The 14150-nt window shown below is 42.0% G+C and overlaps 1 protein-coding gene across 2 annotated transcripts in view; it reads right to left on the minus strand.

The window, feature by feature from the left end:
• The window catches only part of LOC121600680, a 219156-nt gene extending 214052 nt beyond the window's left edge, over positions 1–5104 (minus strand). The window contains exons 1-2 of one of the 2 annotated variants that reach the window (XM_041929516.1): positions 4879–5104; positions 3586–4266 (exon numbers count right to left, since the gene is read on the minus strand). The gene's annotated coding sequence lies outside the window, so the exon portion shown is untranslated. The remainder of the gene's footprint in view (positions 1–3585; positions 4267–4878) is intronic. The other variant, XM_041929518.1, reaches the window with a different exon arrangement.
• Positions 5105–14150: the final 9046 nt, after the last annotated feature.

The following is a 14150-nucleotide window of genomic DNA, read 5'->3' on the forward strand; positions in this document are numbered from 1 at the left end:
GATCGGGCACGGAGAATGATTGTTCAACGCCAGCGCGCACGATCACGATCGACGATAAACAAATAGTTTGGCTAATCTTTTCACTTCACCCTTCCTGCTTCAATTTTTCGGTTCAGCAGATCGGTTCCTTCATCCAATCCAGAAGGAGGCAAATTTGATTGCACCCGACACACATTGCGGAGCGGAGGTTCGCGCCGAGTGCGATAATCGTGATCCGTGATCCAAAACCGGGCGCGCACACACAATTGAAATTCGATCGGCGTGCAGCAGTACCGTGTGTAGTACACAGAGGACCCAGCTGCACACGGTGAAGGCTGTAATTCTACCCTTCCTGGAGGTTTTTTTGCGAAACTGGAGTCCTTCACCGTCAACTACTGCCCGCGGTGGGGGTGTATCGAATGTCGCTGCAAGCGCCACAAGCACCCCAAGCGTTACCACTGCGGGTTTGACGTTCACCCAAAGCCCAACTAGGAGACCCGAAACCCAGAGAAAACAAAAATAAAACCACACCTCAACAAGTATATGCCGGGCGCATATTAACAAGCCAGTGAAGTGGTTGCAGCAGTCTGCCAGTAAAGGGCACACACTAGCTAAAACTGCATCGTAACGGAATCAGTTTTAAAACGCGGTGCGGTGCGCGAGTTCTGCGACCGGTCGGTCGGTCAAGAGATGGGAATTAACATTCTTACCTCAACGCTCTAGCGGTGTCTCACATCATCAGCGAGCGAGAGATGAGTCAACGCAGGTGCCCCGTCGAAGCCAGGAATGACGCCAGCAGAAGGCAGAGCAAAAAAAAAGGTTAAGTGCCCGCGGACTGTGGTGTGCTAAATGTCGTTTGGTGTGGAGTGGGGCGAACTGTGATGGTTGTAAAAAGCTGTACCAACTACCGATGTACATGATGAAGACGCTGCCGCAACACTGCACACAAGCCGAGTGAGGGTCAAGAAGTTGAAATTACACTTTCCGGAATGTGCGAATAAAGATAAATGCGCGTGGTGGTTTTTGGTGTGCTTTCATGTTCAGTGACAATGGAAAAGCCAAGGAACCGGGTGGTAGTTTTATGGTTTGTTGGTTACATACTGTGTGACAATATTTTCATTTAGTTGCTGGCTTATTTGTGCTAAAAGAGTACTACTTTAACTGGTAATGGATAATTTTAAAATCGTTTTTTTTTTCGTTAGAATTAGCAACTAGAGCTTCAAACAGCAACAAACATCAAACATGTTTTGAATCCCATACTTTTACTTATGATTTAGTATTTATTGACCCTTTCAAATGGCCCAAATGAACTGATTTTAAGTAGGGTTTAGTTTCTTATCTTATTTGTCGTAAAACAACCATTGTCGGTATAGGCCTGTCATAAACTTCTAATGAGCCTGGCTATCTATGACTTGTATAAGAGGACTCAGTCGATACGAGGCTACAGATCGATTCTACAGATTGTATCAACCTATAGGTTGATGCTATCCTATCCTTATAGCATCTAAAGCTAACATAATCCAATAAATACATTTTGTCAACTATTCGAAGGAACCTACATCATTTGACTCCTTCAAAAATTACAGTTTTTTGGATATAATGACCTACATAGCCATACTGGCTGTAAAAGGGATACTGCTCTTATTTCAGATATCTTGACAGACAACTTACTAGACGGTAAATCCTAAGAAGAGACCTGCAATACAAATTACATGCTTTGGTTGCAAAAGATAAATCTTTTGGAAATCGAAACTATTTTGAATAAATAGAAGAATCTTGGCAAGATAGTAGACACTTTCCAGTTCTACGTAATTCAATAACGCTACGGTTGAAAGTACGGTTCTATTCTCAATGCAAACGTTATGCAGGTATCTAACGAAGCTAACCAGAAGACCTAGAAGACCTATCCTCGATCATTGAAGCAGGCCTAAGAATTCATTTAAATTGCATTAATCAGAAATCTCTTTTTCGTAAGCATTATCATGCCTAATTAAAATAGAGCAAAAACATGGTAAGTTGTTCCAAAACAGCAATTCTTTATAGCTGGTTATTTTCCTATCGATAGCTACATAATCTCTAATGATCCAGGCGAGTCCTTTAGAAAATGTTACCTATTTTTTCCATTCAAAATGTGTATTTTATCTCAATCTTTCCATCTTTCCAAAATAAATGTTTATATCAATCAATCAAAATATCCATCAAGTATGTATCAATGCTACAATGCTATGTAATTCAAACATTTTAGGCTCTAATTCTGATTCTTTCCACAATTTGAACTCTCAATCGCCTAACAACTTACACAATTTAAGAATGGCTAATTCTTTGGTGAATAAACACAACCTTTTCTCAGCAGAAGTTTTGTAGATCATCAATACAAATCCTAGGAAACGAAGGAATATGTATTACACGACACCATTTCTTCCACCAAAACTGTCTCCAGCACTTCGCAAGCATTCGGAACGCACCCTTTTCCCCCATTTCCAAATCAATTAGCGCATTCCAATCGCAGAAGCTCATCCTCATCAGTCCCGGCTCGAACCCCTTGCTCCCGTCGGCACTCAAGCCAAAAGACTCGCCAAGAAGCACAGATAAAATAAACACCAACAATTATCAGTCATTCGCGAGCTACACTAATGCCTCCAAGGCACTGGCACGGGCAGAGACAAAGAGACAGAGAGCGAGAGAGAGCCGAAGTGAGCAATTATTAGAAGAAGTACCCATTGGGCAGAATTGAATGAACATTGCGCACTGCAATTTCTTTCCGTGTCGAGGGGGACAAACAAATTCTCCCTTCCACTGCCACTCTGACATTAAACGAAAACCAGGCAGAGAGATGAAAGAGAGAATAAAAGCTACTTACTTCTTTGCGCAATTAGCGCACACCAGAACCGGGCAGTTTATGATTTCAAAAAACAAACAAACTGCCTTCCCTTCCAATGCTAGCCAGCCCTCAGAGCGCATCGGTGTGTCCGTACCGGGAATGTAATGTTTAACCGTGAAAGGTGAAAGCACTGTCGAAGCTCAAAGTCACCGTCCCGGTGTGCCCGAACGGGCACCGCATTTGTTTACGATCGCGAGGTGAAAGATGTCGCCAGCCGGTGAGACATTTCGAGCTCTGGTGTCGCGGTGTGGGTTTTGTGCGGTAGCTCCGATTTTTAGTGTGTTTTTCCCCCCTCCTTCTACTCGCCCATAATCGTTCTCCTTTGCCCGCCAGCACGCTGATGGGAAAGGGTTTTGCTAGCAGTTCTCGGAATCTATCAAACTTACATCTGAACGCTAACGCACGTGATGACAAACGTGGCTTGCTCGAAGCGCTAGATGTTGTTTGTTCGTTACTGTAATCGTTTGCCATCATCCCTCCCCTAGAGCCATATCTTCCCGTGTATTACGGTAAAGTGGACCAAATGAGAGGAAAAATGAGCCTTTGCCATGTTGCGTGAAAGGGATCCGATTTGTGGTTGAAATTGTTTAACTCTTCTTGCAGATTTAAATTTACCATCAAGCAAGCACTACTTTCTTTTTCTTCGAAAACGCTTAAGCAACAATGGCCCTTTTTCTTTAAATTTAAATTATCCATTTAAAACTGCTCCTGCTCCAACCACTTACCGATTGATCGGGTCCGGAAATCAACTTTCTTCCAGGATTGCACACACACAGACACCGAAACGACTTCGCTGATAATTGGCGTGTTTCGTGCGGCTGGCGAAAATAAAATGCGAATTTTATTCAACCAACTGCCACTCACTCACTGAATGATCTTTTTTTTTTCTTTTATTTTTTTCCTCTTATTTTCGACCGGTAGTAAATCCGTTTGGCTATTCCGCAATCGAGCCGTTTTGAACGATCAGCACACACGCTCACTCACTAACTACACACTACGGTGACAGCACACCAACAACAATAACAACAACAAAAAACAACAAAATGGCACCTTCTTCCTTCTGGGAGAAGGGCGCAAGATTATTTTTCCCACAACGGAAAGGGAAAAGGGTAATTTTGGGGACGTGTTTTTTTTTAATTTTCTTTCACGTCACCTGCTCATTCAAACAACACAAAAATGCACACATACACACACATATACACACACACATACACACAGTTAAACCTTTCTACGCAATGGAGAGCCTTCTATACACTTTTTGCCCTCCTTTTTTTCGTATGCACTCACGTAGTAGATTATGGTTTGATGATTTACCGCCCGCACTTTCTGCGATTTTGCCAGCAATCTTTCAATTCTAATTTCTCGTTGTTTTGTTTTGATTGTTTTCACTCGCTTGCTTCACAAAGCTACAAAAAGAGAGAGAAAAAAATATTTGCAAAAAAATAGAATCCGCTAGTTACAATACTTTTTCTGCGGCGTCGATCCAACAGTACAGAATGATAAGCTTATCGCGTGCGTTCCTTGTCGAACAGGTGCTAGGAAGAGCAGAGCGATATGCGCCTCGGGCTGGTGTTTGTTTGTATTGGTTTTGTATCCATTTTTGGGCCAGCATCACTTTATTTCACACCCGAAAAATTTGATCGTACTCGATCGTACAAAGAAAGCAACCCAATTAATGCAAAGAATTTAAGTTTGGGACTTTAAATTGAATTGACAACATGTAAACAACACTTTTTTGTATCAAATTGCGTCATTACGATGGCACTAAATTGTAAATCATGTCAGCTAACTTCAAACGAACAATTCGTAACAACAATTCGTTGATACAAAAATACTCCACACACACTAACGACTCCAGCGCATGTCGCCTCCTCTGTTTTGGCATTTGCCGCGAGCTGCTTCAAGCCTCGAAATTATGCACTCACAATGCAAAGTTAGTTCCAGTTTTACGTTCAGTCACAATCCATGGTTTGGGGTATTTCTTTCCACACACAAAAAAAAAAAAAACTAATACACACCACGGACGTTGGACGGCACGCACAGTCGCTTGGCCGCACCGGGTTCCCAGTTCCGCAATGGAATGAATCAAACCCGGCCCGCGCAGCTTTTGCAAACGATCGAACGAACGAACCCAGTGTAGCGGGGAAACAGAAGTAATACACAACAAGCGTTATGGAGCGCTACCCTGGCGCCACCAACCAAACTTAGAGCACGCACCGCTTTCCGCGAACTAACAAAAGCTACTGACAGGTAGATCGGTTCGGCGAAAGGCCGTGCCCGCTTACACGATCATGGCCGCATACGCTCGCGAGCAAGTCAAAACAAGCGGGCACGACGATCACCACTACAGGCGCGTGCGCTACACACGTGCAGTGCTGCTGCTCTCGCTGAGATGGGCAGCTCTCTCCCGGCCGGCTCCGGGATGCGATGAGAGTACAACTGGCTGCTGCGATGTTTTGCTCTGCACTTGGGCGACGGGTGGGGAAGGGTGTTCTCTGTGTTGCGGCTGCTGGGGGCTTTTCTTTTCGGAGCCAAAATGGTTTCGGGCACTATGGGAATGAGTGATGCAAGTATAAAGATTTATTTTTGTTAGATTCAATTTATTTTCAAAATAACTATTTAACCTATCTAAAGCGGATTCTTAAGCCATAGAAAATAATTCATAATCAATTCGGTAGTCAAGAACGAACGAGTCGTCGAAGCCTATCGCTAATATACTATACCAATGTACTAATATCCTATAGAACTATATAGATAGTTGTGGCAAGAATTTAAAAACAAGCAGTAAACAGTCAATTCATTTTGATTCTCTCTTAACATAATACGAAAGAAGGAAGGTGTTTAAATGGAACAGGAAAAATGAGCTTTGACAGCATTTAATATAAAAAAAAATTTAATATTTAAAAAAATATAAAAACAATCCATTTGAGTCCTACATTACATGATCCTTTCTTATATTGAACTCATCAGCATTTTAAAAACAGCATTTATCCATTGAAAATCCGGGACTGCTAACGATATGTTAACCTGTTTTGAGTCTTGCACCTATGATGACCTTTTTTGTTATTTTTTTTAAATGATTTTTTGTTTTTATTAAATAATTATTTTTTCTTTCGGAATAAAAAAATAAATTGATTTACATTTCAATTTATTCATTTATCATATGATTAACGTAATTATTCATTAGTTTATTAACTTATTTCATATGTTTGCCCTGCATACCTGAGCTGACACCAAGCCATTGGATTATTTTCAATTTCAATCCGAAATATACTCTAATTCTTTCGACTTTTATCATCAAATTACAAAAAGCTCGCCTTATAAGAAAAAGTCGAAAGCTTGAAGTTCATATAATGCAACCCTATTCTGATTATTATTTTTTTTAAGTACTTTCTACATTATTGCTTTACCTATTCACGACCATAACATTTTTAATTTACCTTCGAAAATGCCGATACAATTATTTTGTAGATGTCTCCATAAAAGTTCTTTTTATTATTTATTTGTTCACATTTGATACGTTGGACAAACGTTTTATTTTAATTTTATTTTTATTCTGTCATTAAAAGTATCCATTCTATAATTATTTAATAATCAATATTTCCCTTCGTCGTAAAAGGGATAAGTCAATAGTTCTTCTTAGCAGTGAATCATTAATAAAAGATAAATAAATAAAAAATAAACATTTCAAACACTCCCACCTTAAAAAGAAATCTCATTTCTTCCATAGTGCTAACAATCGTAGTGATAGTTTTGTTACCTCCACAAACATGAAAACAAGCTCAAGAGAGTAGTTGAGCTGTGCGCGAGAGAGTAAAAAGCAAGCTTTACGAGAGATCTCCAGTGAAACTGACTCTGCTCTTAACACTAATCGTACCGTAGAAGCAAACGGAACGGATCAGGGCTCAGCATCAGAATTTCAAATGCTGATCGAAGGGGAATCAAAATATACATAAAAAAAGGTTAAAACAACTAACTAGATTGGTTTAATATCTTCTGTAATTAACACATCGAATGCTACTGGTTTGTAAAATTACCTTCCCTTGTCGATTGTAAGCGCGGGCGATTGGCTGCATTCTACAACCGCCGGTAATTTAAAGGGATTCCTTCACCGTGTTGTTCCAATCATCCCTGCAATATAAACGGGTGAAGCAATTATTCTCGTTTACTGCCCACCCTGCCCTGTCTACCAGAAACAATTCGATCAGCCAAATGAGAGCAGTTCAATTGCCTTCAATCGTAAGGCGATCTAATCTAGGTTGAATGGATCGGCTGGGAGAGATACTGGGCACCACTTTTAAGCCGGTACGCGTGCCTTTTACTTTTCCACCGCGAGTGATTGTCAAGTGACGTCCTGATGCATTTCCTACGTGGCTGACTATGTCTGCAATTTGGTATTTTTTTTATTACGAAATCGTATATTTTTAGATACAAATCAATTAGAGGTTCATTAAACGATTGCAGACCTGCTATTAACTGTGTGTTATTCATTTATCCTGTCTTTTCATACCGAATAATTCATCCCACAAGTTCAATACCCGTTTATCTAAGCTTACTTCAATGCGCTGCTTTATGTTGCTTTGAAGGCAACACAACAAACGCAGCAAATAAATAAACTTCCATATTTCGCAATCTGTTATTTATCCCTGCTCCTCGCACCCATTTACCTAATCACATAATGCATCAACGTTACACACCTTCCACGCCTCAATAACCGATCGCGAAAAAATAAATAAAACGTCCCATGCCCACACGACCAAACAAGGCGCCAGCCATCAACGTGGTTGCCCACGCTGGCCTTAAAATGCAGCCCGTACAGCAGGTGCGAAAAGAGGCAACCAACAGCACACCAAAATAGTAACAAAACTAACTACACATGGCAGGCACCCTCTGGGCTGGGAGCAAAAGTGAATGTCGTCTGCGGCACGAAATCATGCACCGAGCGAAGCGGCTGAGTGCAATTTCGTTTCCTTGCGCAGACAGGTGACGCTTTGCCTTCGCAAACAGTGACAACGCGCCGTGATCGAAGTTAAAATGCGAAAAAAAAAAACAAAACAAGCTCTGCACTCCAAATGTCGGCAAGGTTTTGGGCAGAATTGAACAGAAGCTAAATAAAAGATTTGCAGGCTAAAAATTGATAAAAATGTCAATCCCGATAGCGCCAGAAAGGCGCCAAGTAGATGACGTCTCCTTTCAACACTGTCGCAGTAAAGCACGCCGAACTGGGCTGAACAGCTCAGCCGCACTCTAATTAACTCTCTTCCTAAACGCACCGATCGCACAGAAATGCATCCTTATCCCTCTCCGGCTGTCAGCTGCTAAAGCTGCGCGTAAAATGCACCTACTGCCCTACTACTACAGCAACTTCAACGCCCGGTCACATCAAATACATTCCTACCGTCTCGTCTAGCCGGACTTGTGCCGAGGTCTGACCTAGAAGCTGGGCCCGTGATTCCAGTGGATGAGGTCGGCGCGCCTCATTTAAACCGCAATTAGTTATAAATAAACCGGGAATAAAAACCAGTGTCACTCACCAGGCGTTGTTCAGGTCGCTCCGAATCGGAACAAAAACCCCTTCGGAAAATCTAGCTTTAAACTGCCCTTTACCTACACCTCGCAGCCACAACATTCGGCTGTCGCATTCGCAACGATTTGAAACAAAAACGACTACAATGCCGCTGCAAGCGACGAACCCGGCTGCGGGATTTGTCGGGTCGGACCTCGCTCCACCGTGCTTGGAGTGGGACCGGATTTATTTTCTCTATCGCGCAGTTTTCCCTCCCCGGGTGCTTCTTCTTCTTGCGGGTGCGCCTATCATGCTTCATCAGTCGCAACGAGCCCATAGCTCAACGCGTTCGTCGTATTGTCTCTCGCCCGTTCGCCACATCGATCGCTTGAGAAGGGCACATTGTGGGAAGGGAGCCTTTTTAGCTTTCCTACCAGCACCACTCCTGGATGGCACATTTTTCCATCTTCTGCATCATACTCTACAAACACAGAGAGAGAGTGAGAGAACGACAGCAAGAGAGCAAGGAGTCAATTCTTTCCACGTAATCATTACGTGTTACTTCATCGCACTGCTTCGCCGACTGGATTTTCATCCACACCGGCCCATGTGTATGCTGGGCCGCGGTTGAGTTCTACGACAAGCTCCACTCCCCTTTCCCCAACCGGTTCCTGTTTGGGGATACACTTCCTCGGGACCGGCCGACCGCAGCATTTTGTGCCGCATTTTTCTTCTTCCTTTCGATTGATCAACTGACCTATATCGAGGGTCTCCACTTTTCATTCTGGTGCTCACATACATTGATCGTATCGGATACACACAACAGGGTACGAAAGGGGGTCTGGTGTACCTACCGCGCATCTTGGACTCGCTTTACAAGAGCCACGCGGACGCGGCACGGCCTGTTCTGCTGGCTGTTGGGATACTTTCTCTTGTTGCATTTTTCTCTTGTTTTAGTAGCACGGCCGCAGTGTGTCTATGTGTTTCTTTTTCCTCCGTTTCTTGTCAACCCCCCGTTGCCTTAATCCACTGTTTTGACATTGTTTTGTGCCGCCGGCCTCATCTCGTGTGGCATATTTTGCTCGATCACATGCGATGTGTTTCCGCGGGTCGACGACGACAAACATCACGCTCACATCTGCTGCTCATCCAGTGGTGTTTGTGGATGGTATGGATGGGGGGGGGGATGCTCACCTCACTAGAGCCCACAAGTGTGGTGGTGTCATTTTCTATCGCGACCCAGTATGAGAGTGAGATCGAACGTTGTGGTCGGCGGGCTGGGAAGAATGTAGGACCGTATTTTTGTGTTTTTTTTTTGTGGAGGAAGACTTTTCACCGTCGGTATGGCTTTAATGCTGCAGGGCAAATGCCAAAAGATAGTTAGTAGCAGAAATAAACATTTTAGAGATTTTAATTACTGTCGTTGCCGCAAAACGTTGGCTCTAGCTCACCTATTTCTGCCTACAAAGCACCAATGTTTTGACAGTGTGCATGACTTTTTGGCACTAGGACATCAATTTGTGTCTGTTAGTTAATTGTTTAGAAAATTATACCTTGTTTGTTCGAAAAGTATTTAATATTAGTTTAGCAATTAATAATTTAATTTAAAGAATTTAAAATATTTTAATTTGTTTTGCCAGTTTTGGATTTTCTTTTTATATTAATGGAGTTAATAAAGTTGGCATGTATTCTCTGAGGTTAACAGTAATTTGAGAAAATAATGAATTTAATTATTTTTTCACACAAAAACAACTAAATTATACGGATTTGTTGTGTTTTCATAACGTATAATTACAATTGTCATAAAGCTGCTCAAACTGCCTTGTAAATTCATCATGATTCCTACAATAGTCAAAAATTGATGAATTATCATGTTGTATGATTTTTACAATTTGCCAATGATAACGTTGGTAGATATTTTAATGATTTTTTGCACTTGACTCTTTGTACATAATTTATGTTGTTTATTTGTTTGTTTTGTATTTGTTTGTGTTTTGTTTTGTAACATAATTAATATCATAATTTTCTTTTACTATCTCTTTGATTTCGTCTCATGTCTTAACTCTTGCCGTAACCGTATTTTTTCTTCTAATTCTCTATAATTCTTCTTCTTAGTTTTCATTTACTCTCTTTTTTCACTATGCTTATGATAGTATCTACGGTGTACTTGTGTTTTTTTTCCTTTTATGTTTTTGTAGTTCAGGACTTGTTTAGTTAGTCTTAGTTTTTTTATGAACGATTTTGTTTATTTGTTAGTGTTGTATTAGTTTTAAGTTTGTTTTATATAGCCTTGATGGCGGATATTGGATTAAATAAAAGAAATGAAATGAAATAAAATGGAAGAATTGATTTGTTTACATTTTTCAATCTATTTTTTTTATTCTTTTGGCAGAACAAATAATTATTTTTGTTCAACAGCGTTTTTTCATTTTCTTCTGAGTACGGTTCTTCTGAGTTCTTCTGAGTTAGGTTTTTTTTGTCATGATAGTTACAGCTTTATTATTATTGTCACTTGTTATTTATCTTTTTTAGTTTTGAATTTATCTAGTTTTTTTATCTGTTTAATTTGTGTAAATAGATGTTCTTCTATTTTACATAAACATAAGCACCTTCTTTCTAATAACTTTTCTTATTCCTTTTTTTTTACTTCTGTCTCTTTATTCTCTAAGTTTACGAAAGTCTCTTTGCCTTCTACCTGTTTTTGTTTGTTTGGTTTTGGTTAGGTCATAGTTAGTTTAGTTTAGTTAATCTTTATTATACTTTTATATTTTTTAAGCGATACGGCCTTTATGAATTTAAGTTAGTTTTAAATATTCAGTCTTTCCGCATTTAGTCTTAATGATTGATATTGAATTAAATAAAAAAACGAAAAAATGTTTCATTTTAAAATTACTAATCATTCGCAACAGTATGAAAACACCCCTCAAACACACACAACATTCCCCCGCAGAATCCATTCCCGTCGCTAGCATTCGTGCTCAGCTAGGCAAGATACACGCGATCGTCAGATTTGCGCTTTTGGGGTCGATTTCGCGTGTCCCTTTGGATTCACAGCAAACGAACGAATCAAGTGCAAATGCTTCCCCGAAACGAAGGCAAGGCGACTACAAACTGTGAAAAGCACAGTTATCTTTCTCAGCCCGACCAAGCGACCTCGACCCTTTTGTGTTGAGCCAAAGGCTCACACGACGATGTCGTGCGGAGCATCGAGCATATTTTGGAGGTTTGGCCCGCCTGTTTCGTCTTCTGATACGTGTTTTCCGGTGGTCTTTGCAGGTGGAGACAGCTTTTTTTGGAGGTGCTGACTCTTTCTTGTTCAATCTTTCTCGGGAGAAGCTTCGGGCGCGTCTTCCCGTGTCTTCCAACCCTTTGGGGTTTGGGGGATTATTCTCTGGAGGAAGTGACAGCAGTGTCCGGAAGCGTTGCCCGGCAAAACCTTGCCATTGATCTTGATAGCGGTTTCAATATGGCACTCAAGATCATCTCCCAGTCATCAGATTGATATCTTCCAACAGCGTCTGCTTTTTGAAGTGCAATGAGCTTGAAATGTGGGATCACTCTCACAACTTTTTTGTAGCTCACTGGAGTGGTACCTAACGTGCCCTTTCGATTGGTTACCTCAAAATCCAAAGCAACACACACACACACACACACACACACAAAACACAGGGTCAGAAAGTAAAACAACAACTCAGTAAACCTGAGACCTGAGCAGCTTCAGTGGTGATTGGTGAAAACTTTTGATTTTTACAACCTCACCACCACGGTGTAGCACGTAACCGTTAGAAAGTGTAAAGGTGCTCCCCAACCGAACCCTAACCTCGCGCGATCGCCATCTCGTAGTGGGACGATTATTTTCAATTAAACTAAAAACTGCCCAGCCTCCCCCGAAGATGTTTGGTCCGTTGTTTTACTTTCAATACCATTTCCGTGTCCAATTTCGGGGATGAGAGTAAAGGGGTACAATTTCAAACACACACACACACTCACAGTTCAGTTTTCTCCAGGTTCGTCTTAAAGGGCCGTACAGTGGGAAGCTTTTTAAGGCGGGATTGGGGCAAAGAACTCGCACTCACCTCCAGCCGCACGAGCAGGGAAAGGCTGCAGGGTCACCAATGTTTTGGTGGTGATGATCAAACAACGATCAGCAGCTAATAGCGACGAGACGATGAAACGAAACACTGCATGTAGATGGAGATCGGTGGCGATGGATCATCAGACGGGGAAAGGGTTGTTTTCTCGCTCTCTCTCTCGCTTCCATCTGACCCGACTCCAATGTCGGGTGGGCATGCGGATCTTTCCTTCCGAGCCGTGCCCTGTAACCTGCCCGTAATTAGGTCACAACCGTCCGTTGGTCGTCGTCGTCGTTGCCGTTGTCGTTAGCAGTAAGCAGTGTTATTTATTTTCTGCCGACGATGATTCTTCTCGCCCGCAGCGAATCACAATCACAGCGCATTAGCGCATGCACGGAAAGGGCACAGGCATCAAGGCAGACGGGGTGTATAAAGAGATGTGAGATAATCGTGCCTCCCAACACAACACACTGAGAAACAAATAAACTCCCGTAAAGCGGGAAAAGGAAATTTGTTTTTGCTTCCTCCAAGCGGGGTAAACTCACAAATTGGTGCCTCTCGTCGATGGGCCGCCTCGATGTTTAGCCACCAATTTTTTGAAGACTATCAACAGTGCCAGTGATTTTCGGGTTCGATGTGTTTTTTGTTTTGTTTTTGGGGAGTGAGATAATTTTGTGGGAGTTTGCTGAGAGGGCTTTGCTTATTTGCGCTTTGGTTGCGCGACGGTAACATACCATTTGTAACGATTTGTTTGCTGCTTCAATCGTTTTTGTGGCCAATAAATCATCAGCTCCGATTTCCTTTTCTGCAAGCTCCATTTTGCTTCAAGCTGTTATTTGTAGTGTAGTGTTACGAATTAAAACTTTTGCGCAATTGCGACCAACGAGCCAGCCGGAGAGACATTCATTATTTTGTCGCTCAATTATTTATAGCTGCTTTTGTTTTTGTGGCAAATCTTCATAACTTTGGACAGCAAAAAAGAGAGACTCCTGCTTTGGAAGTGATGCTTCTTCCTGGAGGCATTACTACAAAAACCTTTCCGAACGCCCTCAGTCTTGACCCTGAGCCTATTGGGGCGTGAAAGCGAAAGGCTTCCGTGCGCCGATAATAACCAAACCGCAAATCGACATCGACACTAGAGAGTTACGCTAGAACGCCCACCGGATAGATGTGGCGTAGTGCCTAGCAATGTACATCACGACAGGTGCAGGTGAGACATCCATCCTCTGAGGGAGGGTTTTTGTTTTGTTTTTTCCCTCCCCGGCAACGCACTTGCCATTCGGCTTCCGTCAACCGGATTGTGCTCAAGGTTCCGGGGCAGCGAGGAACATCAAGCTGCACACGATGGTTGTTACGCATGGTAACGCATGCCGAACAAAAAAAAAAAAAAAAAGAAATCCAAATCGGACAGGAAGTGTTCAATAAAAACACCAAACAGACAGTGTGCTTAACCCCTGCCCCTCCTCGCACAATATGACACCAAAAAAACATCGATCGTTTTTGGGAGGCGTTTCATGCTAACCTTTTTTGCTGATTATTTCGAGCAAAGACGATGAATTAATGATAAACTATTACTAAATAGTGATCAATTTATGTATCCTACGTCGGATGCGAAGTTTAAAGATCATCCTTGGCGATTGGATGGGCCGGGTCGCATTCCGATACGGTGCGTGAGCGTAAGGGATGCGTAGTTGGTTGTTGGTTGGCCAAT

Source organism: Anopheles merus, chromosome 3L (assembly GCF_017562075.2).
Source record: "Anopheles merus strain MAF chromosome 3L, AmerM5.1, whole genome shotgun sequence".
NCBI lineage: Eukaryota > Metazoa > Arthropoda > Insecta > Diptera > Culicidae > Anopheles > Anopheles merus.